General features: G+C 59.6%; 1 long non-coding RNA gene across 3 annotated transcripts; it reads right to left on the reverse strand.

Annotated features, from left to right (window-relative positions):
- Positions 1-11,074: 11,074 nt before the first annotated feature.
- LOC135174469 (uncharacterized) lies at positions 11,075-22,808 on the reverse strand. 3 transcript variants are annotated; one of them, XR_010301912.1, is made up of 6 exons: positions 22,715-22,808; positions 21,713-22,054; positions 20,988-21,234; positions 20,725-20,892; positions 20,145-20,238; positions 11,075-11,544 (listed from the first exon to the last, which is right to left on the reverse strand). It is a non-coding gene; the product is annotated as an uncharacterized LOC135174469 (long non-coding RNA). The 3 variants fall into 3 exon arrangements; XR_010301911.1 differs by having other exon boundaries at positions 20,725-21,234; XR_010301913.1 differs by lacking the exon at positions 11,075-11,544 and adding an exon at positions 18,069-19,739 and having other exon boundaries at positions 20,725-21,234.
- Positions 22,809-24,839: the final 2,031 nt, after the last annotated feature.

Genomic DNA, 24,839 nt, shown 5'->3' on the forward strand with positions numbered 1-24,839 from the left:
CAATGTATCTTCTTGTGTGTGTGTTGAGGAGAGGCTCACCTGGCTTCACTGTGGCCTGAACTGCTCTGCAGCCCTTGGTGTCTTGTGGTGCAGCTGGAGCACACAGAGCAGGAGCACCAACAGCTCCCCTAGCAGCAGTCACAGGTCAAGCGTGAGGTGAGCTGGGACACTCCAAAGTGCTGTGCTTGTTTCAGCCTGCTGCTTTAAAAGGAAGCTGCTGCACTTCCTTCCCAGAAGCTGGCCCTGACTGTGGCCTCACTCCTGAGGGGATCTCCACAGCAGAACTCTGTTCTCTCCAGTCCCTCAGGAACCTTCTCAACCACAGCCAGTACTGCCCCACTGTGCCAGGCTTGAGGGATGCCCGTGGGAGCCCTTAGGCTGGTGAGAAGAGTTCACTTCGCATTCCACACTGCTCAGAAATCTCTATTTAGAAACCAATCACACAATGACCTTGGGTTTGGCATCTGCAGTCTGCTGGCAGGTGAAAATAAACCAATCTCAGTGAAGCAGAACCAGCTCTGTGCTCCTTTTCCTCCAGCTGTCACGAGGAAGTTGCTGCCACCCAGACTGCACCGCAGGGCAGCTCTGACCCTCAGCTGCCCTTTGGGAGCTGCTCTGCCTCTACTCAAACCTCTGTCCCAAGAGCTCATCCTCACCACTCTCACTGCAAAGAACTTCTTCCTCCTAGCACCCGATATGAAGGAAAAGACTAACCCCAGCATGATGCAGTTCAGGATGCTGCAGCTGTGTTTCACTCACATCCTTCTCCTGGCTTCCCTCCCGCTGCTCCTACAGGTCTCACTGAGCCTCTGTGCTCAGCAGTCTCATTGCAGAGGCTTCCTCCTGGTGCAGAGGAGGGGTAATGTGTTGTGAGCTGCCATCCTCTGGAGCCCTTTGCTGGGAGAAGTATGGGGCTAGTGTCGATGCTATCTTCTTCCTCACCGTAGAGCCCAAAGAACTCTGGAGTCATGTTGAGGTTTTCTAGCTCACTTTTGTACCCTTCTCTTCCCTTCCCTGCTCTGCAGCTCCATGCTGCATCCAAATTCCCCATGCAGGACGTTCTTTACCCATGCTGGATGTTATTTCTGTGCTCTCTTTGTTACCCCTGAGACTTTGTGCAGCTCCAGCTCTGCCTCTGTTACTGCTGTCTGTACAAGCCTATGGCTGTACCACACCGAGGGAAGCAAACATTAACCATGCATCCTTAGACTCACACCCTGCAGCTTGTGCAGGAAGAGTGGGCAGAGGTTCCTGTGAGGGGCAGATGCCAGCCAGAGAGAAACTCCCCAGGGCTGCAGGGTGGTACTGCTTAAGGGCACTGTGCTTGGCATGTGCAGCTCGGTGAGCTTCCTTGTGCCACTCACTGTGCACTGAAGAGGCTGCCAGGGAGCTCTAACTCCTGCAGAGGCAGTTGGCCTGTGGCCAGGAGAGGAAGGGTGCCTGGGATGTCTCCTTGCATCCAAGAGCTTCAGGGAGGAAAATACCCAATTGGTTTCCTTCTGCACATAGGGTCAATGGCTCTGGACAGAGGGTGGCCAGCTTGGATGTGGGTGGGGGGATCAAAGTCTGGTCTCTTAACCCCATCCTGCAAGCTAAAGCTTCCTGCGTGTCCAGATCTCCGCTGCTGTCTCTGGAATGGGCCAAGCCTGAGGGGCTGAGGAGCAGCCTGCCCGGGGAGGTGCAGAGGCACCGCAGATGGTCGGGGCCCTGCTGCCGCATGTGGCACAGCACCTTCTAGGCAGCTGCACTGTAGGTAAGCTCAGGGCAACAGTTCCACCTCAGTGGCACATGGGCAGCCCAAGCCTGGAGGGGCAAAGTGTGCTCTGGGTAGTCTTGAGCAAGGAACTCAGCAGTGGCTGCCCTGAGCCAGAAGCTGCCAGGCTGCAGTGTGGGTGCGGCTGGAGGGCAGAAGCAGCTCCCTTAAGTGCCTCTCTTCAGGCAGCCACTTGTAGAGGCAGGCAGAGCACAAGAGCCCATGGAACCCTGCAGCAGGGAGCTGTGCAGCTTTACTTGCCCCCTGAGGCCATTTTGGCTGCCGAGCCGAGAGAGTGAAAAGCTCTGCGGGGATTGCTGCTGGGTTCGGTTTTGCTGCTCCGTTCTGCTGCTCTCCGTGGTTCTGAGACACGATAAGGTAAGCAGAGGGGGCGGCTGGGCTGTGGTCTCGTGAGAGAGTGAGACTGTGATGGGGCTGCTGACGTCAGCCGCGGGAGATTTAAAATCCCGCCGCGTGCCGCGCCGGCCGCCATTTTGGCTGCCGAGCCGAGAGAGTGAAAAGCTCTGCAGGCCTACCTCTGGCTTTTTTTTTTTTATTTTTCCTCCTGTTTCTGACTGTCAGTGTCACTGTGCATTGTGCCTGTCAGTGTCACTGTGCACTGTGCCTGTCAGTATCACTGTGCTCTGTGCCTGTCAGTGTCACTGTGCTCTGTGCCTGTCAGTGTCACTGTGCATTGTGCCTGTCAGTGTCACTGTGCTCTGTGCCTGTATCACTGTGCACTATGCCTGTCAGTGTCACTGTGCTCTGTGCCTGTCAGTATCACTGTGCTCTGTGCCTGTCAGTGTCACTGTGCACTGTGCCTGTCAGTATCACTGTGCTCTGTGCCTGTCAGTATCGCTGTGCTCTGTGCCTGTCAGTATCGCTGTGCACTGTGCCTGTCAGTATCGCTGTGCACTGTGCCTGTCAGTGTCACTGTGCTCTGTGCCTGTCAGTATCACTGTGCTCTGTGCCTGTCAGTGTCACTGTGCTCTGTGCCTGTCAGTATCGCTGTGCACTGTGCCTGTCAGTGTCACTGTGCTCTGTGCCTGTCAGTATCACTGTGCTCTGTGCCTGTCAGTGTCACTGTGCACTGTGCCTGTCAGTATCGCTGTGCTCTGTGCCTGTCAGTATCGCTGTGCACTGTGCCTGTCAGTGTCACTGTGCTCTGTGCCTGTCAGTATCACTGTGCTCTGTGCCTGTCAGTGTCACTGTGCTCTGTGCCTGTCAGTATCACTGTGCACTGTGCCTGTCAGTGTCACTGTGCACTGTGCCTGTCACTCGTGCTACAAAGGGCAGGAGGAGCGTGTGCACACAGACTGACGTGACCTGGGAAAGCACAGCAGTCCAGGCCACTGGATGCAGGGAGTGCTACAGCCTCTCACTTGCTGCTGAAGGGGAAGGGGAGAACAATTGCACCAGGTGTGAGCAGGTGAACTTCCTTCTCACCTTGGTGGCGGAATTGAAAGATGAAGTGGCCGAGCTGAAGGACGAAGTGTCCAGGCTCAGGTCAGTAAGGGAGAATGAAAGGGAGCTGGATCTGTGGGTGCAGGCTCTGCAGATCCCCCCTGCTAAGGAATATGCCCCAGGAAACAGTGAGGGATGGATACAGATCCCTGTCAGGGGTAGTAACGGAAATCCATCCAGGCCCTCTCCTCCTCTTCCTCTGCCCTTGCACAACAAGTATGAGGCCCTGCATGCAGAGGGTGCAGAGGGTGAGAACAACGAGGAGCATCCAACTGTGACATTGCCTAGGGTGGAGCAGTCCCCACCAACTGTGGTTACCAGCTCCACAAAAAACAAGAAAAAGAGAAGGGTTGTAGTTGTTGGAGATTCTGTCTTGAGGGGGACAGAGGGACCCATTTGTCATCCCAACCCGTCTCACAGGGAGGTCTGCTCCCTTCCTGGTGCCCGGGTTAGGGACATTGCCAGGAGAATCCCTAACCTAATCCAGCCCTCTGATTATTACCCCTTGCTGGTAATACAGGCTGGCAGGAATGAAATTGAAAAGAGGGGGACCAGGGCAATTAAAAAGGAATTTAAGGCCCTGGGGAAATTGATAGATGGGGCAGGAGCACAGGTGGTGTTCTGCTCAGTTCCCTCTGTGGCAAGGGAGTTCACAGAGAGGAACAGCAGAACCTATGACATCAACAACTGGCTCAAGGGATGGTGTGAGAGGAGGCACTTTGGGTTCTTCGACCTTGGGGGAACTTTTACTGAGCCGGACCTGCTGGCTTGTGATGGGGTGCAGTTGTCTAGGAGGGGCAGGAGAGTCCTGGCACTGGAGTTGGCAGGGCTCATTAGGCAGGCTTTAAACTAGGTCTGAAGGGGGTGGGTGAGGCAATTACTCTCTGTGAGAAGGAGAGAGTGGGAAGGAAACTAGGGACAATTGGGGAATCGAGAGCCCAGCTGAAGTGCATCTACACCAATGCACGCAGCTTGGGTAACAAGCAGGAGGAATTGGAAGTCCTGGTCCACCAGGGTGACTATGAGATAGTTGCCATTTCAGACACTTGGTGGGATGACAGGCACGACTGGAGTGCTATACTGGGGGGATATAATCTCTTCAGGAGAGATAGGCAAGGGAGAAGAGGAGGAGGGGTGGCTCTGTATATTAGGGAGTCACTCCATGCCACTGAGCTTGAGGTGAGGGATGAAGGGGTTGAGAGCCTGTGGGTTAAAATCAGAGGGAGGACAAACAAATCTGACATCCTGGTTGGAGTCTGTTACAGACCACCCAACCAGGAGGAGGAAACAGATGAGATATTTTACAAACAGCTGGAGGCTGTCTCAAGATCAGATCTTGTCCTTGTGGGTGACTTTAACCTGCCAGATATCTGCTGGGAACTTAATTCAGCAGAGAGGAGGCAGTCCAGGAGATTTCTGGAGTGCATGGAGGACAGCTTCATGACCCAGCTGTTAAGTGAGCCTACTAGGGGTCAAGCTCAGCTTGACCTGCTGCTCTCCAGCAGAGAAGGGCTGGTAGGAGATGTGGCAGTGGGAGGCTGCCTGGGGTGTAGTCATCACGAGTTAGTGGAGTTTTCAATATGCAGGGAGGTAGGGAGGCACTACAACAAAACCTACACCTTGGACTTTCGGAGGGCAAACTTCCATTTGCTTAGGAAACTTATTTGCAAAGTCCCCTGGGCAGCAGTCCTTGGGAACAAAGGGGTCCAGGATGGTTGGACCTACTTTAAACAGGAGCTCTTGAAGGCACAGGAGCTGGCAGTTCCCATGTGCCCAAAGATGAGCCGGCGGGGAAGGCGACCAGCCTGGATGAGCAAACAGCTCCTGAAGGAATTGGGGGAGAAAAAGAGGGTGTATCACCTCTGGAAGGAGGGGAAGGCTTCTCCTGACGTGTTTAAGGAGGTAGCCAGATTATGCAGGAGAAAAATTAGAGAGGCTAAGGCTCAGCCAGAACTTAGGCTGCCACTTCTGTGAAAGATAACAAAAAACACTTTTATAAATTTATCAATGCTAAAAGGAAGGGCAAGAAGAGCCTCCACTGCTTACTGGACCAGGAGGGGAACACTATAACTGATGACGAGGAAAAGGCTGAGGTCCTGAATGCCTTCTTCGCCTCAGTTTTCAACAGCAAGGAGGGAGGAGTTCAGGAAAAGTGGCCTCTTGAACTGGGGGATGGGGTCGGGGAGCAGTGTGTTCCCCTGGAAATCCATGAGGAATTAGTTCAGGACCTGCTGAGCCATCTGGACACCCACAAGTCCATGGGACCAGATGGGATCCACCCCAGGGTGCTGAGAGAGCTGGCAGCTGAGCTGGCCAAGCCGCTCTCCATCATTTTCCAGCAGTCCTGGCTCACCAGAGAGGTCCCAGGAGACTGGAAACTGCCAACGTGGTCCCCATCCACAAGAAGGGTGGGATGGAGGAACCTGGGAACTACAGACCTGCCAGCCTGACCTCAGTGCCAGGGAAACTGATGGAGCAGGCTAGCTTGGGGGTGATAAGAGCGCACCTGAGGGATGGCAAAGGGCTCAGGTCCAGCCAGCATGGGTTTAGGAAGGGCAGATCCTGCCTCTCCAACCTGATCTCCTTCTATGATCAGGTGACTGCTTGGTGGCTGTGGGGAGGCCTGTGGATGTGGTCTATCTGGACTTGAGCAAGGCCTTTGACACTGTCCCCCACAGCAAACTGCTGGCTAAGCTGTCAGCCCATGGCTTGGATGGCAACACTCTGTGCTGGGTTAGGAACTGGCTGGAGGGCCGGACCCAGAGAGTGGTGGTGAATGGTGCCACATCCAGCTGGCAGCTGTCACTAGTGGTGTCCCTCAGGGATCAGTGCTGGGCCCCATCCTCTTTAACATCTTCATAGATGATCTGGATGAGGGCATGGAGTCAGTCATCAGCAAGTTTGCAGATGACACTAAGCTGGGGGCAGATGTGGCTGGGTTGGAGGGCAGAAGGGCTCTGCAGCGGGACCTTGACCGCCTGCACAGATGGGCAGAGTCCAAGGGGATGGGGTTCAATAGCTCCAAGTGCAGGGTGCTGCACTTTGGCCACAACAACCCCATGCAGAGATACAGGCTGGGGTCGGAGTGGCTGAGAGCAGCCAGACAGAGAGGGATCTGGGGGTGCTGACTGATACCCGCCTGAACATGAGCCAGCAGTGTGCCCAGGTGGCCAAGAGAGCCAGTGGCATCCTGGCCTGCATCAGGAATGGTGTGGTCAGCAGGAGCAGGGAGGTCATTCTGCCCCTGTACTCTGCACTGGTCAGACCACACCTTGAGTATTGTGTTCAGTTCTGGGCCCCCCAGTTTAGGAGGGACGTTGAGATGCTTGAGCGTGTCCAGAGAAGGGCAACAAGGCTGGGGAGAGGCCTTGAGCACAGCCCTACGAGGAGAGGCTGAGGGAGCTGGGATTGGTTAGCCTGGAGAAGAGGAGGCTCAGGGGTGACCTTATTGTTGTCTACAACTACCTGAGGGGTGGTTGTGGCCAGGAGGAGGTTGCTCTCTTCTCTCAGGTGGCCAGCACCAGAACGAGAGGACACAGCCTCAGGCTGTGCCAGGGGAGATTTAGGCTGGAGGTGAGGAGAAAGTTCTTCCCTGAGAGAGTCATTGGACACTGGAATGGGCTGCCCGGGGAGGTGGTGGAGTCGCCGTCCCTGGGGCACTTTAAGGCAAGGTTGGACGTGGCACTTGGTGCCATGGTCTAGCCTTGAGCTCTGTGGTAAAGGGTTGGACTCGATGATCTGTGAGGTCTCTTCCAACCCTGATGATACTATGATACTATGATAAGGAGAGCAGGGCTGAGGAGCAGGGATGTGCTGCTGGCACTCTGCTCATGCGGCTGTGCAGACGGCTCCGTGACCAGCTCTGGGCTGGCACTTCACCAGCTGGGGGCAGCTGTGTGCAGAAGGAGCTCGAGGCTTGCTTGGGGATCCTGGCAGTGCAGATGTTGCCTGCAGCACTCTTCCTGCAGCTCTGGCACTGGAGAGAGCCTTCACTTACTCTGTGAATCACAGAATGGTTCAGGCTGGGAGGGAGCTTCAGGAGCATCCAGCTCCAACCCTCCTGCTGTGGGCAGGGACACTGTACCCTAGAGCAGGCTGCTCAAGGCCTCATCCACCCTGGCCTTAAACACCTCCAGGGAGGGGGCATCCACGAGGTCCTGTTCCAGTGTCTCACCATCCTCACTGTAAAGGATTTCTTCCTAAGATCCAGTGAAAATCTCTTCTCTGCCAGCTTCAATCCATTCCCTCTTACCCCATCACTACAAGCCCTTGTAGAAAGTCCCTCCCCAGCTCTCCTGTAGTCCCCTCCAGGGACTGGAAGGCTGCTGTAAGGTCTCCCTGAAGCCTTCTCTTCTCCAGGCTGCACAGCCCCAACTCTCTGAAGCTGCCCCCATAGGGGAGGTGCTCCAGCCCTCTGGTCATCTTCATGAGCCTCCATAGAACTGCTCTTTGTTCCATGCTTTCCCTTGACAGAGCTGTGTGAGAAGGCAAACCTGCAACCAAGGGAATGCTCTTCACATTCTGGCACTGACAATGTGCTGCTGCTGACCCCAAATGCCACCTCTGAAGAGCTGCTGCTGCAGCTTGTCTCTTCCTTTTGCTCTTCTACAGGCAGTTGTCCGCTCAGGTGTTCTGATGCTTCCTCTGCTTGGTGGAGCTCCTTTCCTGCTTGCTGACAGATTCCTCTTTCTGAGCTCTGTGGGGCTTCAGCAGTAAATCAGGGTCTGAAGTGAGAAGGATCTGGCTTGCTTTTGTCTCTGTAAGAAAGTGTCCCTGCATGGTTTTACGTGTGACAAAGCATGGGTGAGCCCTTTGGAATGATTCCATCCCCCCTGGATGAAAGGAGGTGCTGCCTACTGGGGTTGTCTTAAACTGAGAACCTTAAATCTCTGTTACTCTTTCACTGCTGCTGTAGATAGTGAACCACTGAATATGTTTTGCATCCTATAATGCTGAGCCAATCAGGTCTTGCTCTCACTGGACAGCAGTGCTTTTACTCTGTCATCTGTAGCTCTGGGGCAGTCCTGCTCAGCGTCAGACACGCAGGAGGTCAGGGTGTGCCCTCATGGAGTGATGTTTAATCCAATGCACCAGCAGGGAAGACATTTGCTCTGGCGTGAGTGGCTGTGGGAGAGCATCATTGTACTCCTCACTCACACTGCTCCCATCTGCTCCTTGCTGCCCTCCAGCTCCTGCCTGGCAGCAGGGTCAGGGCGCTTGGTCCGTGTGACACAGCAGCCAAGAGGAGTCTCTGCAATCAGCACTGATGAGGCCATGCCCAGGTACCTCTGGAGTGTGCAGCTTTACACACAGACACTGGGTCTGACTGAGCAAAGGTAGCTCCAGTCTCAGTGCTCCTGCTCTGTTCCTGCAGCTGCAGGACTCTCTGGCCTGCACCCAAGAGGCCAGTCCCTGCCTGAGCAGTGTGCAGCTGCTGGGTTCAACGAGGCACACTCAGAATCTAAGCACAGGCATCCTGCTCTCCTCGACAGTGCCCCTCTCTTGCAGGGTCTTCATGGCAGAGCCCACAGCTGAGTGCTGTGCTTGAGGCAGCTGCTGGAGAGAGGCAGTGCAGACTGTTTGCTGTGGCTCAGGAGCCTCTCGCTTGCCTGCAGCCCAAGTGGTGCCTCCTGTGTCTGCTCTGCAGCAGCTCCCAGCCCCATCTCCCATGTGGACATCTCAGCAGTAAGCTCTGGTGGCAAAAGCATGAACCAAGCTCCTGGGAAACTGCTGCTGTGGGACACTAAAACAAGGAAGCAGCAGGGACTTGCTGGGCTTATTTCCTCCTTTCTGAGCAGGAGTCTCTTCTGTCTCAATGTGCAGGAGCCTCTTCCTAAGGGAGGCTGAATCTCTTCTCCACACCCTTCGTGTTCCTCCTCTCCCTTGTACCACATGGGAGGTAAAACAGAAGAGTGAAGTAGCAGCTGGGTTTAGGGGGGTTGGGTTTTGGCAGGGTTTTTCACAGTCCATAGCCTTGTTTCTGTCCTGCCTGTGCACTTTGTGACTGGGAATGTGCTCAGTGCACTGAAGCATCTTCTCCATTGCTTCAGTTCAGATAGGTCAGGTTGTGTCAGGGAATCCTCATCCCATCCCTCACCTCTGTCCTTAGGGAATGCTGCCCCTGACATGGAGGAGGAAGCAATGCCCTCAAGCTGATTCCCTGCCAGGTGTTTTTGCAGCCTTGCAGCCACAGCCAAGGAAGCTGTGGCTTGGCTGAGGGGAGTTGTTGATTTAGTGTCACAGCAGCAGCCAGCTTTGAAGTTTGTGGTCATCAGAGCTGCTGCTGCCAGAGGAATTCTTGCTGCTGGCTGCTGCCTTTCCTCCCTGCCCTGCAGATCCTTTCCTTTCCAGCTGCAGTTCTCCCTGGAGCCTGAGCCCATTGCTATTCACTGCACAGTTTTCAAGCACAAGGGCAACCTGCTGCTGCTGGGGGCTGCAGATGGGACTGTTGGTCTCTTGGGCAGGGAGCAGAAGCACCTGGGGGCATTGCTTGCCAGCAGCTGAGCAGGAGCCTGCAGTGTGCCGGGGGGCAGAAGCCCAGGAGCTGCCTGGCCTGGATCAGAGCTGGTGTGGCCAGCAGGACATGGGCAGTGATTGTCCCTCTGCACTCAGCACCAGTGTAAAGGGTAACCCCTCCTGGGGAGTGGTCTTGGCCCTGACCCCAGGTCCTCCTGACCCCTCCCTGGGGTGAGTCTGCACACTGCCAGGTGTGGTGCTTGGCCCACTCCCACTGCCCGTGTGGGACCAGAGGAGCTTCCTCTTCCTCTCTCTCTCGCCTGCCTGCCTGCTCAGCAGCATCACCACCCTGCTCCTGCTGCTCTGTGTCACCACCTGGCTGCAGCCCAGGGGGCAGACAAAGCCACTGCCATCAGATCTGGCTGTGTTCACAGGGTCTGTGCCTTCTTCTCCCTTCCCTACACCTTCTGTAACTTCCCTGCCTCTAACACCTTTCTTTGACTGTTAACATTTTCTTCTTTCCCCTGCCAGAGTGCAGTGAGATTGTTGATTTGGGGGTGCTGAGCTCTCCTCTCTCCATGGCTAACTCCTTTGCTTTGGGAAAGAAGGGGGAAGAGGGAAAGGCTTCCTATAAACTGTTCTTGGCTCTGTTCACTCTCTTGGAGTCTCTGGGAAGTTTAAACTAGAGCTGAGACAAGGAGTGAGGCTGCACCTGGAATGCTGGGTTGAGTTTGGGACCCCTCTGCAGTGCAGACACTGAGGTACTGGAGTGTGCCCAGAGAGAGGCCAGGAGCTGGCAGTGGGGCTGGAGAACAAGGCCTGGGAGCAGTGGCTGAAGGAGCAGGGCTTGTTTAGCTGGGAGCAAAGGAGGCTGAGGGCAGCCCTGAGCATTCTCTGCAACACCTCAAAGCAAGCTGCAGTGAGGTGGGTGTTGGGTCTCTTTGCCCACGTAGCAAGTGATAGGACAAGGGGAAATGGCTTCCAAGTGCCCCAGGAGAGCTTTGGGTGGGTTGTTAGGGAAACTTCCTTCCCTGGAGGCGTTCCCAAGCACTGGAACAGGCTGCCCAGGGAAGTGTTGGCTCAGCAGCCTGGGTGGCATTTACAAGAGGTGTGGCTGTGCTACACAGGGACAGCTTTCAGTGGTGGCTTGGCAGTGTGAATGGTTGGACTTGATGCCCTTACAGGTCTCTTCCAAGCTAAATGATTTTGTCCTCTCCAGGCTGTCCTTGTGCTGGAGGCGTTTTTAGGCCTCCCTATTTTGTGAAGGAGAGATCTGCTTCTGGCCTGGACACTGGGGTGGAGGCTGCAATCAGATGGTCTGTGGGAAGAGAGCTGCCAGCAGCTGCTTGGATGGAGTGGAGAGCAAGGGGAGGAGGAGAAGAAAGGTGGCTGTGGGCCCTGGTTGCAGAGTGCCTGCAGCTGGCAGAGAGCCTCTCAGCAGCCCTGTACAGCTGGAGGAAGAAGTGAGCTCCTGAGAGGCAGTGATCTGTGGCCAGTGCAAAAGCCCCACGTGCTGGAGGGTAAGCACAGGCTGCTGGCGTTGGGTCGCTGCCTCCAGGCTGGCTTAGAGGGCTGGGATGGAGACCTTCTGGAGATGAAGGCCTTCAGCTGTGGGTGAGTGCAAGGTGTGCTCAGTGCTGGCTGCCCCTCAGACACGCAGCAGCAGGAGTGTGCCATGGGCTGGAAGGCTCCCGATGGGGAAGGCTACTCCGCTGAGTGCAGCTACGCTGAGAACAGTCTCCAGCACAGGTGGGGATGGCAAGGTGAGCTCTGGCTGACCTCCTGGGGGTGAACATCTGCCTTGGCGCTGGGTACTGCCCTGCTTTGAGACAGAGTGAGCTCAAGGGGAGAGAGAGAAGGAAACCAGAGCCCTGTGGGTTGAGACAAGGAGAGTTTAATGCAAAGTGACTCAATGTACAGCACCTTCTGAGCAAGCAAAGCAAACCAAGGCAGCAGAACACACTCAGCAAACAAAGCAGCAAGTGGCAAAGGGCAGTGTCCAAGCCAAGTGAAAGAGACACAGACCCCAACCCAGAGAGTGGAAGAAAGCCCCCCAGAGCTGAACTCCAAGCCTCCCCACCCTCTGCTCCAGCCAGCACTTGTGCTACAAAGCTGGTGTGAGCAGCAGGGCAGCAGATTCTCATCAACAGGCTGAACAGGCTGCCCCAGCTGCTCCCTGCCAGCCCAGAGCAGCACAGGTGTTTGTTGTAGCCTTGCTCCATCAGTCTCGGCCAAACCAAGGCCATGGCATCTTCACAAGACCTCCTCAGCTCTTTTGCAGCACAGCTTTGGGGGGCTCCAATTAAGACACAAAACTGCTGATGTGACCTGGGTGCTGCAGTACCTGGGCCCTGAAGCTACTGAATCAGCTTGCAGTAAGCCAGGTGGCTCCCCCGCCGCTGGGGACAGCAGCAACAATGCCCTCAGCCTCTGGCGGCTCTGCAGGCTGCTCACTGCAGTCGTAGGGTTGGGGGTGCTGCACAGCACCCATCTGAGGAGGGGACTCAGTGCCCCCTGGCTGCGTTTGCAGATGGCACCACATTGGGTGGCAGTGCTGACCTGCTGCAGGGCAGGAGAGTCTGCAGAGGGATCTGGACAGGCTGCATCAATGGAGCAAGGTCAGGTGTATGAGGTGTAACAGAGCCAAGTGTGGGGTCCTGCACTGGGGTCACACCAACCTCAGGCAGCACTGCAGGCTTGGGGCACCTGGGGGTGCTGGTGGCATGCTGGCTGAGCACGAGCCAGCAGTGCTGGGGCAATACACACAGGCAGCAGTGCCTGTGGAAGCTTGGCACTCCTGGTGCTCTGCAGCCTGTGTTGGGTCAAGAGAGGCCCTTAGAGGTGTCCCAGGGCCATCCTCTGTGAGGAACAGTCACTTGGCTTTCCTCCCAGCCCACTGCACTTGGGGCTTTTGTCCTCTCCTTGCCATGCCAGTTCATGCAATGGAACATCCACAGCAGTGGCTCGAAGGTGTCTGAGCAGCATCTTCCCAGCGCAGCCACAGGTCCCTCTGTGCTGTGCGGGGGCAGTGGCTACAAGCAAGTCCAGTTCCCTGGAGCAAAGCTCTTTGCTTTTGGCTCTGAGGGCACCTCCACGGTGCCCTCTGCTCCTGCTGGGGGAGTCCTTTTGAAGGTAAGCCTGAGGTGCTCTCAGTGCTTCCATACAAGCTCCTGTAACGAGGTTGCAGCAGCAGCAGCAGCCACTGGCAGTTGGGAAGCAGCAGCTGCTCTCTGTGCAAGCTGCTGCTGGGTTCATGCACTGTGCACTGTAGCATTGCCTGCTGCTGAGCAAGGCTCTGACCCCTCTGCTGGCATTTGGCTCTCTGGCTGCAGCTCTGCAGCACTTGTCCTTAGGGTCTAGCTGAGCACAAAGCTCAGCTTTCATCTTTTAATCTATTGATGCAGCTCAGCTCAGTGCAAAATGTGTGCCTGGTGCCTGCAGCTTCTCTTTACCCTGCCCTGTGAGCTTCCTGAGGCTGTGTTAGCCTCAGCCTGATTCAATCTTCCCCTTGGGGGCTGCAACCCAGGCCCAGGCTGAATGCTTCCCACTCTCCAAACTGCTGTGCCACAGTAACAAAAGGTTCCCGGTGCCACAGCCCTGCCCTGCCTCCTCTGGGCTCAATGCCCAGCAGCAGAAGCCACTGCAAGGCAGAGTATGTGCAATGGTTCCTCCACCCCTGGCATTCAGGAGCAGCTCCGCTAACAGGAGCTATAGTTGAGCCACCCTTCCCCGCCCCCTCCCCTCCCCTCCCGCCGCCTCTCTGTCTGTCTCCTCCCCCCGACACTCCTGCCCCTCTGTCTGACTCCTCCCCCACCCCCCCCACCTGTCTCACTCCTCCCATCCCCCTGCCCATCTATCTGCCCCTCCCTGCCCCTCGCTCTCTGCCCCCCTCTCTTCTCTCCCCTTCTCTTTTCTCTGCTGGGTAAATGTGTGCCTGGGGCCTGCAGCTTCTTACCCTGCCCTGTGAGCTTCCTGAGGCTGTGTTAGCCTCAGCCTGATCCAATCTTCCCCTTGGGGGCTGCAACCCAGGCCCAGGCTGAATGCTTCCCACTCTCCAAACTGCTGTGCCACAGTAACAAAAGGTCCCCGGTGCCATAGCCCTGCCCTGCCTCCTCTGAGCTCAATACCCAGCAGCAGAAGCCATTGAAAGGCAGAGTAGATGCAAAGGTTCCTTTGCCCCTGGGGCATTCAGGAGCAGCTCCACTCACAACAGCTATAGTTGAGCCTTATTTGCTTGGCCTCAGCCCCTGCTCTTACCCTGCCTCCTGCAGCCTGCGACTGCTTCTCCGTGGCCGAAGCAGCAAAGTGGGGAAGATCTCAGCGTTGTGCTTCATTCCCTATCAGCATTCCCAAGGGAGTCCCCAGCAGGCTTTGGCTGGGCTGCACCGCAGCCAGGTGCTTGCAGGCGTGGGGGCAATGCCTCTGCTGCAGAAACCTGCCCCTGAAATCTGAACTTTCTGCCTTGCAGTCAAACAGTGAGGAGAAGGTTCTGGAGAACTGCCTCTGCTTGGCAGGACACTGAGCTGCTCTTGTGCCAGTGCACTGCAGTGCAGCCATGGGCTGTGGCAGCTGCCTCACTGCCTCCATGCATGGCAAGGTTCAATAACAACCTCACTGGCTCCAGAGTCTCAACGTGGGCAGTGCTGCAGGGGCCAGAGCAAGAGCCGTGACAGAATCGCTGCCAACTGCACAGCAGCAGCTGCGTGGGACAGAAGGCAGCAACAGTGCTGCTGCTGCCGGCAGCTTCAGCTCTGCAGAGGCTGAGGTGGAGCCGAGGCAGGCGGCAGCACAAGGCCTGGAGCTCAGCTGGGAGCAGAGTGGGAAGAGCTGTGCCAGAGCAGAGCTGTGTGCGGGCAGAGCCTTTGCTGTGCCCTTGGCTCCTCTGCCTCTCTCGGCCCTTTCTTCCTGCCGCAGTCTCTGCCCCCACCCCCTCCCCTCACAGCCTCCTGCCCGCCCCCCTCCCCTGCCCCCCTCCCTCCCCCCTCCCACCCAACCTGTAGAACTCCGCCCCCAAACCCCACATAACTCCGCCCCCCCCCCCCCCCCCGCCTGACTAACTCCGCCCCCACCCCACCGCCGGTCTAACTCGGCCCCCGACCCCCACCTAACTCCGCCCCCACCCCCCCCCCTGTCTAACTCCGACCCCACCCCCCCCGCCTGTCTAACTCCGACCCCACCCCCCCGCCTGCCTGACTCCGCCCCTGCCCCCCGCCTGTCTAACTCGCCCCCACCCCCCCGCCTGACTAACTCCGCCCCAACCCCCCCCGCCTGACTAACTCCGCCCCAAGCCCCACCTAACTCCGCCCCCACCCCCGCCTGACTAACTCCGCCCCCACCCCCCGCCTGACTAACTCCGCCCCCACCCCCCGCCTGACTAACTCCGCCCCCACCCCCCCGCCTGACTAACTCCGCCCCCAACGCCCCGCCTGTCTAACTCTGCCCCCACCCCCCCGCCTACCTAACTCCGCCCCCACCCCCGCTTGTCTAACTCCGCCCCCACCCCCACGCCTGACTAACTCCTCCCCCGCCCCCCGCCTGCCTAACTCCGCCCCCAACACGCCGCCTGTCTAACTCTGACCCCACCGCCCCGCCTGTCTAACTCCGCCCCCAAGCCCCACCTGACTCCACCCCCACCTCCCCGCCTGTCTAACTCCGCCCCAACCCCTGCCTGCATAACTCCGCCCCCACCCCCCCCCGTCTAACTCCGCCCCAACCCCCACCTAACTCCGCCCCCACCCCCCCGCCTGTCTAACTCCGCCCCCACCCCCCGCCTGCATAACTCCGCCCCCACCCCCCCGCCTGACTAACTCCGCCCCCACCCCCCACCTGACTAACTCCGCCCCCACCCCCCCACCTGTCTAACTCCGCCCCCACCCCCACGCCTGACTAACTCCTCCCCCGCCCCCCGCCTGCCTAACTCCGCCCACAACACGCCGCCTGTCTAACTCTGACCCCACCGCCCCGCCTGACTAACTCCGCCCCACCCCCCGCCTGTCTAACTCCGCCCCCAAGCCCCACCTGACTCCACCCCCACCTCCCCGCCTGTCTAACTCCGCCCCAACCCCCGCCTGCATAACTCCGCCCCCACCCCCCCGCCTGTCTAACTCCGCCCCAACCCCCACCTAACTCCGCCCCCACCCCCCGCCTGCATAACTCCACCCCCTCCCCCGCCTGACTAACTGCGCCCCCGTCCCCCGCCTGCATAACTCCGCCCCCACCCCCCTCCTGACTAACTCCGCCCCCACCCCCCACCTGACTAACTCCGCCCCCACCTCCCCGCCTGACTAACTCCGCCCCCACCGCCCAGCCTGTCTAACTCAGGCCCCCACCCCCCACCTGCCAAACTCCGCCCCCGCCCCCCGCCTGACTATCTCAGCCCCCCCCAGCCTGACTAACTCCACCCCCAAGCCGCACCTAAGTCCGCCCCGCCCCCCCGCCTGACTCCACCCCCACCCCCCCGCCTGTCTAACTCCGCCCCCAAGCCAAACCTAAGTCCGCCCCCGCCCCCCCGCCTGACTGACTCCGCCCCCACCACCCCGCCTGACTGACTCCGCCCCACCCCCCGCCTGTCTAACTCTGCCCCCAAGCCCCACCGAACTCCGCCCACACCCCCCAACCTGACAAACTCCGCCCCCACCCCCCGCCTGACTAACTCCGCCCCCACCCCCCGCCTGTCTAACTCCGCCCCCAAGCCCCACCTAACTCCGCCCCCACCACTCCTCCTGACTAACTCCGCCCCCCCCCCCCCGCCTGACAAACTCCGCCCCCACCCCCCCGCCTGACAAACTCCGCCCCCACCCCCCCGCCTGACAAACTCCGCCCCCACCCCCCCCGCCTGACAAACTCCGCCCCCACCCCCCCGCCTGACAAACTCCGCCCCCACCCCCCCCGCCTGACAAACTCCGCCCCCACCCCCCCCGCCTGACAAACTCCGCCCCCACCCCCGCCTGTCTAACTCTGACCCCACCCCCCGCCTAACTCCGCCCCACCCCCCGCCTGTCTAACTCCGCCCCCACCCCCCCCTGTCTAACTCCGCCCCACCCCCCGCCTGTCTAACTCCGCCCCCAACTCCCACCTAACTCCGCCCACACCCCCCCGCCTAACTCCGCCCCCACCTCCCACCTGTCTAACTCCACCCCCAACCCCCAGCTAACTCCGCCTCCACCCCCCGCCTGTCTAACTCTGCTCCCAAGCCCCACCTAACTCTGCCCACACCCCCCCGCCTGACTAACTCCGCCCCCACCGTCCGCCTGTCTAACTCCGCCCACCACCCCCCGCCTGTCTAACTCCAGCCCCACCCCCCCGCCTGCCTAACTCCACCCCCACCCCCCGCCTGCCTAACTCCGCCCCCCCATCTAACTCCGCCCCCACCCCCCGTCTAACTCCGCCCCCACCCCCCCGTCTAACTCCGCCCCCACCCCCCGCCTAACTAACTCTGCCTCCGCCCCCGCCTGCCTAACTCCGCCCTCAACCTCCCGCCTGACTAACTCCGCCCACACTTCACCGCCTCCCTTGCTCCGCCCCCACACCTCCACCTGCCTAGCTCCGCCCCCGCCCCCCGCCTGCCTAACTCCGCCCCCAACCCCCAACTAACTCCGCCCCAGCCCTGCCTGTCTAACTCCGCCCCCACCCCTCCTAACTCCGCCCCCACCCCCCTGCCTGACTAACTCCGCCCCCACCCCCCTGCCTGACTAACTCCGACCCCACCCCCCCGCCTGACTAACTCCGACCCCACACCCCTGCCTGACTAACTCCGACCCCACCCCCCCGCCTGACTAACTCCGCCCTTCCTCCCCACTGTCTAACTCCACCCCCAACCCCCAGCTAACTCCGGCTCCACCCCCCCGCCTGTCTAACTCCGCCCCAAGACCCACCTAACTCCGCCCCCGCCACCCCGCCTGACTAAGTCCGCCCCAACCCCCGCCTGCCTAACTCCGCCCCCACCCCCACCTGTCTAACTCTGACCCCACCCCCCCGCCTGTCTAACTCCGCCCCCAACCCCCAACTAACTCCGCCCCCCCCCCCCCCTCACTAACTCCGCCCCCTACCCCCAACTAACTCCACCCCCACCCCCCCGCCTGACTAACTCCGCCCCCACCCCCCCGCCTCACTAACTCCGCCCCCACCCCCCCGCCTGACTACCTCCGCCCCCACCCCCCCGCCTGTCTACCTCCGCCCCCAACCCCCCGCCCCTCTCTCTGACTCCGCCCCCACCCCCTCCGCCGGGTGGGCGGTAGGAGGCAGAGAGGAGCAGGGCAGGGGCTGAGACAGGGGCAGGAAGAAAAGGGCCGAGAGAGAGGCAGAGCAGCAAAGGCAGCAGCAGCTCTTTCCCTCTGCCCCACCTTAGCTCCGGGCACTCTGCTGCCGCCTGCCTCTGCCCCACCTCAGCCTCTGCAGCAGCCCTGCTGTGCCCCCAGCAGCTTCCCTCCCGCTGCTCCCCACCGCTGCCTAGGCCAGCACAAAGCTCAGCTTTCAGCTTTTTCATCCAGTCCTGCAGCTCAGCTCAGTGCAAAATGTCTGCTGCTGCCTGCAGCTTCTCTTGACCCTGCCCTGTCAGCTTCCTGAGCCTGGGCCAGCCTCACCCTCATCCGCTCTGCCCCTTGGAGGCTGCAGCCCAGGCCCAGGCTGAATGCTTCCCACTCTCCAAATTAAACCCTCCAGCTCTCCAGAGTAACCTTTTGTTGCTGTGGCACAGCCCTGCCCTGCCTCCTCTGGGCTCAGTGCCCAGCAGCAGAAGCCACTGCAAGGCAGAGTAGATGCAAAGGTTCCTCCACCCCTGGGGCACTCAGGAGCAGCTCCAGAGTTGAGCCTTACTTCCTTGGCCTCAGCCCCTGCTCTCACCCTGCCTCCTGCAGCTGCTGCAGCTCAGCTGAGGCCAGCAGCCTGCGACTGCTTCTCCGTGGCCCATGCAGCAGAGTGGGGAAGATCTCAGCTTTGTGCTTCATTAGCAGTGGGGAGAGGGACATGGAGTCCCCAGCAGGCCAGGTGCTGCTGCCTCTCACTCCTCTCCTTGCTCAAACCTGCAGGGGGCCCAGCAGAGCGAGGGAGGTTCCTCTCCCTTCCTACTCCGCTCTGCTGAGGCTCTGCAGAAGAAAGTGAGGCTGGAGCAGAGGCCAGAGCCAGCACAGGGCCTGCTGATCAGGTGGCACAGACTGGCCAGGGCTGTGCCAAACCAGAGCAGTCTTCTGGCAGAGCTTTTGTGGTGCTTTTTCTTTTGCCTTCTTTCTCTCCCACTCTTTCTCTGCCTCACTTTTTCTCTCCTCGTTGGTTTTTGCCTTTAGCATTGCTGCTTTCTTTCCCTCTCTTTTCCCCTGCCTCAGCTCTGTCTCGCTGTCCTGTCTCCAGCTCTGTCTCAGCTGGGCTGCTGCTCCTTGCTCCTCCAGACCACAGTGGCCTGCATCCTGCTGCTTCTCCCTCTCACGCACACTCAGCTGCCATTCACTCTCTCTCCCCATCCCTGGCCTCAGCTCTGCCTCATCCAGAAGCACCTCCAACCTGCAGGCAGCAGTTGGCCTTTGCCATGTGCCCATGCAGGCAGCACAGCTGTGCCGTGCTCCATGGGCCAGCAGTCAGTGACAGCAGCCAGCACTGCCCCCAGCACCACACCCCACACGCAGGGCCTCAGCTTTCCCTGAAGGCAGGCAGAAAAGCCTTCCTGCCCTCCCAGGGGCACTGCAGGCAGCCTGCACCTGCCAGGCCCTGTGCAGCTCTGGAAGCCCAGGGGCTGATGTGCAGAAGCACCTTGCAAGCTCCAGGGCCAGGCCTGGCTCTGCTCGCAGGCAGCTCCCTGCACGGGGGCACAGCAGAGCTGGGCTCAGCTCCGCTTCCACTCAGGGGCACTGCTGGAGAGCAGCACACAGCCAGGCCTGCTACCTTGTGCCTGCCCACGGCCAACTCTCTTTGCCACGCTCCAGCCAGGAATGCCTCCCTGCAGCTTGCCATCGAGGCCAGGTCCTCCGGCTCTGGGCAGTGGCAGTGAGTCCCTTCTTAGTCCTGGACGTTCATCTTTGGAGGTCTGCTCGCTGCAGTATGGAGCTGCATCTTCTGGCCAAGGCATCCACAGGCACTGGAGCAGGAAGGTGAGCACAGTGCAGGCAACTAAAGAACTCCTGTCACGCTCTGGGCCTCCAGGGGCAAACACCCAGCAGCACCAGAGCCCAAGGAAAGCCTGCAGCCAAAAGGACCAAATCCCTGTCCCACAGCACTGCCTCAAGTGCTGCCTGAGCTCCCAGCCTCGGCCCTGCTCCAAACTGCAGCATCCCTGCCAACTCCTTCACAAGGATGCCATTGCCTGGCACTTGCTACCATCTCACCACACAACTCTCAAAGCCACACAGCTGGGCAGCAGGCCAGGAGAGCAGCCTCCAGGCAGCAGGACAGAGGAACTCATCTCTCCCAGGCTCTCCAGGAGCACCTCGCCTCCAAACCACCCCACACCAACCCCCAAGCAACCAGGCTCTGACTGGCTTACCGAGGCAGCAGCTTGCAGGTCTTTATGAAGGGCTGCAGTGCTCCTGGCTTGCTCCTGGGCTGTGCTGCTCAGCCTGCAATGTTCACCTTGGACCCTGACAAGCAAGCACAGGCCTCAGCACAGAAGTGCACAAGAGCACAAAGCCCCAGAGAAGCCTGGGACACAACCTCCCCTACAGCAAAAGCAGCTCTGGCCACCCTGTGCTGCCTTGCTGGGACACAAGAACACAGAGAGCAGAGCCTGGCTCCACTCTGAGCTCCTCACCGCTGCAGGCCTCCTGCCAGCTCTTGGACAGACGCAGTTCCCCTGCAGGCATCCTCCAGGTGGCCCTGCAGGTTTTGCCCTGCTGTGTCAGACCCAGAAGCAGTGCTGGGAAATAAATACACCTGTCCTCCTGCTCCAGTGATGGACAAAGGGACCTCACTCTCAGGCACCTCTCTAACTGCAGGCCCCAGGCTCACAAAACAAAGCTGAGTCACTCCCAGGTCACTCCCTCTGCTCTTGGGGCACAGTTGGCTCGAGTGCACTCAGACAGCTGTAGGGCAGCCACCTGCTGCCAAGAGAGAGGCTTTCTCCATACCTTAGCTTCAGATCTCTCCAGCTCCTCCTGCAAACTGACATTCTCCCTCTGCAGCTCACTGCTCTTCTGCTGCAGGCAGCTGCTGCAAAGCTTCTGGGCTTCGTGGGAGGACTCTGCCAGAGGCTGCACTCTGCCAGCGTGCACAAGCTCCTGCTGCAGCTGCAGGACCTTTTGTTACAGAAACGGAGTTCCATGAGCAGGGAGAGGTCAGGCAGAAGCACACAGGAGGAAAGAGGCTTTGACTCAAGGCATTGTGTCATTACCTGGCTCTTCAAAGTGCTCAGCAGAGCAGGGCAGGCGATTCTGCCCTTCCGCTGCACTCTGCTGTGGCTCCTCCTCACCTGCTGCATCCAGCTCCCCAGCACAGGGAAGGCATCAACCAGTTAAGAGCGGGTCCAGAGAAGGCCACAGAAGGAGACAGGGAGCTGGAACAGCTCTGCCACAAAGGAAGGCTGAGCTACAGCTCTTCAGCTTCGCCTGAAGCAGGCTGCTGGGGGATGTCATTGCAGCCTTTCAAGGGAGAGAGATGGAGAGAGAGACGTTAGCGAGGGCTGCAGGGACAGGACAGGGCCTGTACGTGGCATGGGCAGGAGCTGGGGGCTGCAACCGTGCAGCTGATGGATGGAGGTTCCTCTCCCCTCCCAGTGCCCTCTCTGCAGGCAGAGGACAGCAGCAATGGTTTGCAGCTCTACTGAGGGCTTTCTGCTTGAGGCTCTGCCCCTTGGACTCTGGCCTGACTCTGAAGGACGCCAGCAATGTCCATGGCTCATCTGAGCCCCTCAGAGTTCAGCGATCCTCTAAGGGGCTATGGAGAGGCCGACAAAGGCAGCCAGAGCCTGGCCCCAGCTGGGAAAATCCCCTCAGCTGTGCCCGTGCTGCCCTTTGCCGGCTCTGCCAGCCGAGGCCGTGGCAGCTTTGCCACGGGGCACTGCCCACCCCCACTGCTCCTTCGCCCCCAGCCTCTGGGCGCCGACTCTCTGCCACTCACCTCTGCCGGCTGGGAGAAGCAGAGGCGATGCAGGCTGCCGCCGCTGGCGTCTCGCTGCCGCTGGCCTCCACCGGCAGCCACCGTCGCCGAGCACCGCGGCCAGACGCCTGCAGGGCTCGGGGCGGCTCCCGCCGGCGGGACGGAGTCGGACGGCAGCCGCCGAGGGCCGTGGCGAGGCTCGCCTGGGCCGGGCCGGCTCTGCCCCCGGAGCCGCTGCCAGGCGTCTCAAGAGCCTCGCTCGCCGCCGCCTCTCGGTGCTGCAGGCTCCTGCTTTGCTCCCTGCCTCACTGGCGGCTGTGGGGCTGAGAGACTCCGAGCTTCGCCCTGCCCCGGCTCTGCGCTCTGCAGGCAGGAGGAGGCAGTCAGCTGAGCACACAGCACCAGCATCAGCCACACAAACTCCTCTGCCCGGGAAGGTGCCTCTTGCTCAAGGGCCGCAACGGCGGCCAGCGGCGCCCCGCAACGGCGGCCAGCGGCGCCCCGCAACGGCGGCCAGCGGCGCCCCGCAACGGCGGCCAGCGGCGCCCCGCAACGGCGGCCAGCGGCGCCCCGCAACGGCGGCCAGCGGCGCCCCGCAACGGCGGCCAGCGGCGCCCCGCAACGGCGGCCAGCGGCGCCCCGCAACGGCGGCCAGCGGCGCCCCGCAACGGCGGCCAGCGGCAGCTCTTCGCCTCACCGCCGCGTTCCGGCGGCTGCACTGCGCCCCGACTGCTATGGCAACAGGGCCGCGGACGCGCAGCGGCACTGTGACAGCAGCAGGGACAGAGAGGGGAGTGCCCAGGGTGGGGCAAGAGAGTGCACAAGGGGCAGAGCCCACCCGGGCCCAGAGCGGAGCGGGGGCAGCCTGCGCACCCCCTGCTGCAGCTCGGCCAGCCCAGGCCTGCAGGCTGCTCTCCACGAGCACCCCCACGGCTTTCCTGCAGGCAGCAGGACCCCAGCACACTCCCACCCAGCCTGACATAGCCCCCGGGGCCCCGGCACACGCCGCCCCCAGGCACTCACCGCAGCCGCTCCGGTCCCGCTCCGCTGCCAGCTCCCAGCACCCCTCTCCGGCTGCTTCCTCCGCAGCACTCTCCAACGGTGCCGCCGACCACGCCCCCCGCGCTGATTGGTCAAGGGCCGAGCGCAGCCTCCCATTGGCTGCGGAGCGCCTCGCGCCCCACCCGCTCCCGCCCCCGCGGCCAGCCCCTCCCCGCCCCTCCCTCCCGCGCTCCGCCCGCTCCACGCAGCGCCCCCTGGGGGCTGCAGTGCTGCCGGTGCCTGGCACCGCCTCGGGCTGCAGCCAGCCCCGGCCCGGCCCCGCTGCGCCTGAGGCGGGCAGAGCCTGCGGGCCCAGCGCCGTGCGGCCCAGAGAGCCCAGCCGAGGGCCCGGGGCGTGCTGAGCGGCAAGAGGCTGGAACTGGATGATCCTGAAGGTCCCTTCCGACCCAGCCCATTCTCTGCTTCTCTGCCTCTGTCCCAGGAGCAGGCTGTTGAAGGAAGCTGCCCAGCAGCGTGGGTCCTGCAGAGCAGCAGCGTTTGCTGTCCCGCAGGGCGGCCAAGGGCTCTTGAGGAGGCTTTCTTCAGCTGGCTGCAGGCAGCTCGGTGATTCACTGTTTGATTGTCTCCAGCCATTAGGAGGATGTTGCCTCCTGTGCTTGGCCTGTTCTGAAGGATTCTTTGGCAACTGCTCTTTGATGGCTGCTAAACGGCGTGGAGCAGGGATACAAAAGGGAACTCTTGCTCCTCTGTCCCACAATTGCCCTAGGGGGAGAGTTGGCCAAAGGGACCGATCCTTTCTTGGCTGCCTTCTTTCTGAAGGCAAACCTAATGTTTGTCCTTCCCTTCTTGAAAGGCTTCTCCTGTTGAACACAATTTCACACAATTATAATGAGGTGACTCAAGAGCAGAGAGGTTAAAGATTAGCTTCACATGGTTGCTGTAGCTGCTATTTCATTTACCATTTCTGTTGGCTGTGGGATTTTTGTCAAGGGAGAAATACTGAAAGCATTTCACATGTCACACATTTTATGAGCTGTCTTCTGTAGAGCTTGTCAAGGTCTTACTCCTCTTGATGCATGTTTCTTTGAGAGTCAGTCACTGCTTGGAACCTTGAGGTTTGGACACTTTACCTATGTCCTGGTGTCCACCCAGATTGGGCTGTTAGAACTGGGGTTGTGCAGCCTGGAGAAGAGGAGACTTAGGGCAGAGCTCATTGCTGTTTACAACTACCTGAAGGGAGGCTGTAGCCAGGTGGGGTTGGTCTCTTCTTCCAGGCAAGCAGCAACAGAACAAGGGGACACAGTTTCAAGTTGTGTTGGGGGAGGTCTAGGCTGGATGTTAGGAAGAAGCTCTTCCCAGAGAGAGTGATTGGCATTGGAATGGGCTGCCCAGGGAGGTGATGGAGTCGTCGTTCCTAGAGGTGTTGAAGCAAAGCCTGGCTGAGGCACTTAGTGCCGTGGTCTGGTTGATTGGCCAGGGCTGGGTGCTAGGTTGGACTGGCTGAGCTTGGAGGTCTCTTCCAACCTGGTGGATTCTATGACTAGTGCTCCATTGCTATTAATTATGTTAGTGAGAGGAAAGCAGCCTTATTTCTCTTTCCAAATGCTCTGCAGGAGTATTTTCCTGGTGAGGAAAAGAATAACATCTAATATTTCATAGCCCATAATGTAGTATCCAGGAGTAGATGAGATATTGCCTGTCTCTGTCAGGCAAAAAGGAAATGAGGACAGCCTTTGAATAGCCTCCTTCTCTTTCAAAGTGGCAAGAGTATGAAAGGAGAATGACTTGCAAGCCAGAAAATAGAGTGGGGGTTGTCTGGCTGTTCCCATACCAGCATGCAGTAGGATGCTGAAGAAGTAGATCTGTTTGTAGAGTAAAGCAGCTTGTGATGAGGTTCCAAGATGTGTAATGTTTTGGAGGCATACCTTGGGCTACCACTGCTGTGGGTTCTAGGACTCAACCTAATCAGCAGCTGAAGCACATCTGCTCTGAGTATTCCCAAATTCAGTTCAGTTCCTGCTTGCTGAGTCCTCCACCTCGTGTGGTTTGGATGCAATAAATGGGGCACAGAAGGGATTCTTCTGACCCCACAATGCAGTCTGAACAAGAATGGTGATGCACCATATATATCCAGAATAGGGAGAAG

This window comes from Pogoniulus pusillus, unplaced genomic scaffold, assembly GCF_015220805.1.
Source record: "Pogoniulus pusillus isolate bPogPus1 unplaced genomic scaffold, bPogPus1.pri scaffold_66_arrow_ctg1, whole genome shotgun sequence".
NCBI classification, from domain to species: Eukaryota; Metazoa; Chordata; class Aves; order Piciformes; family Lybiidae; genus Pogoniulus; species Pogoniulus pusillus.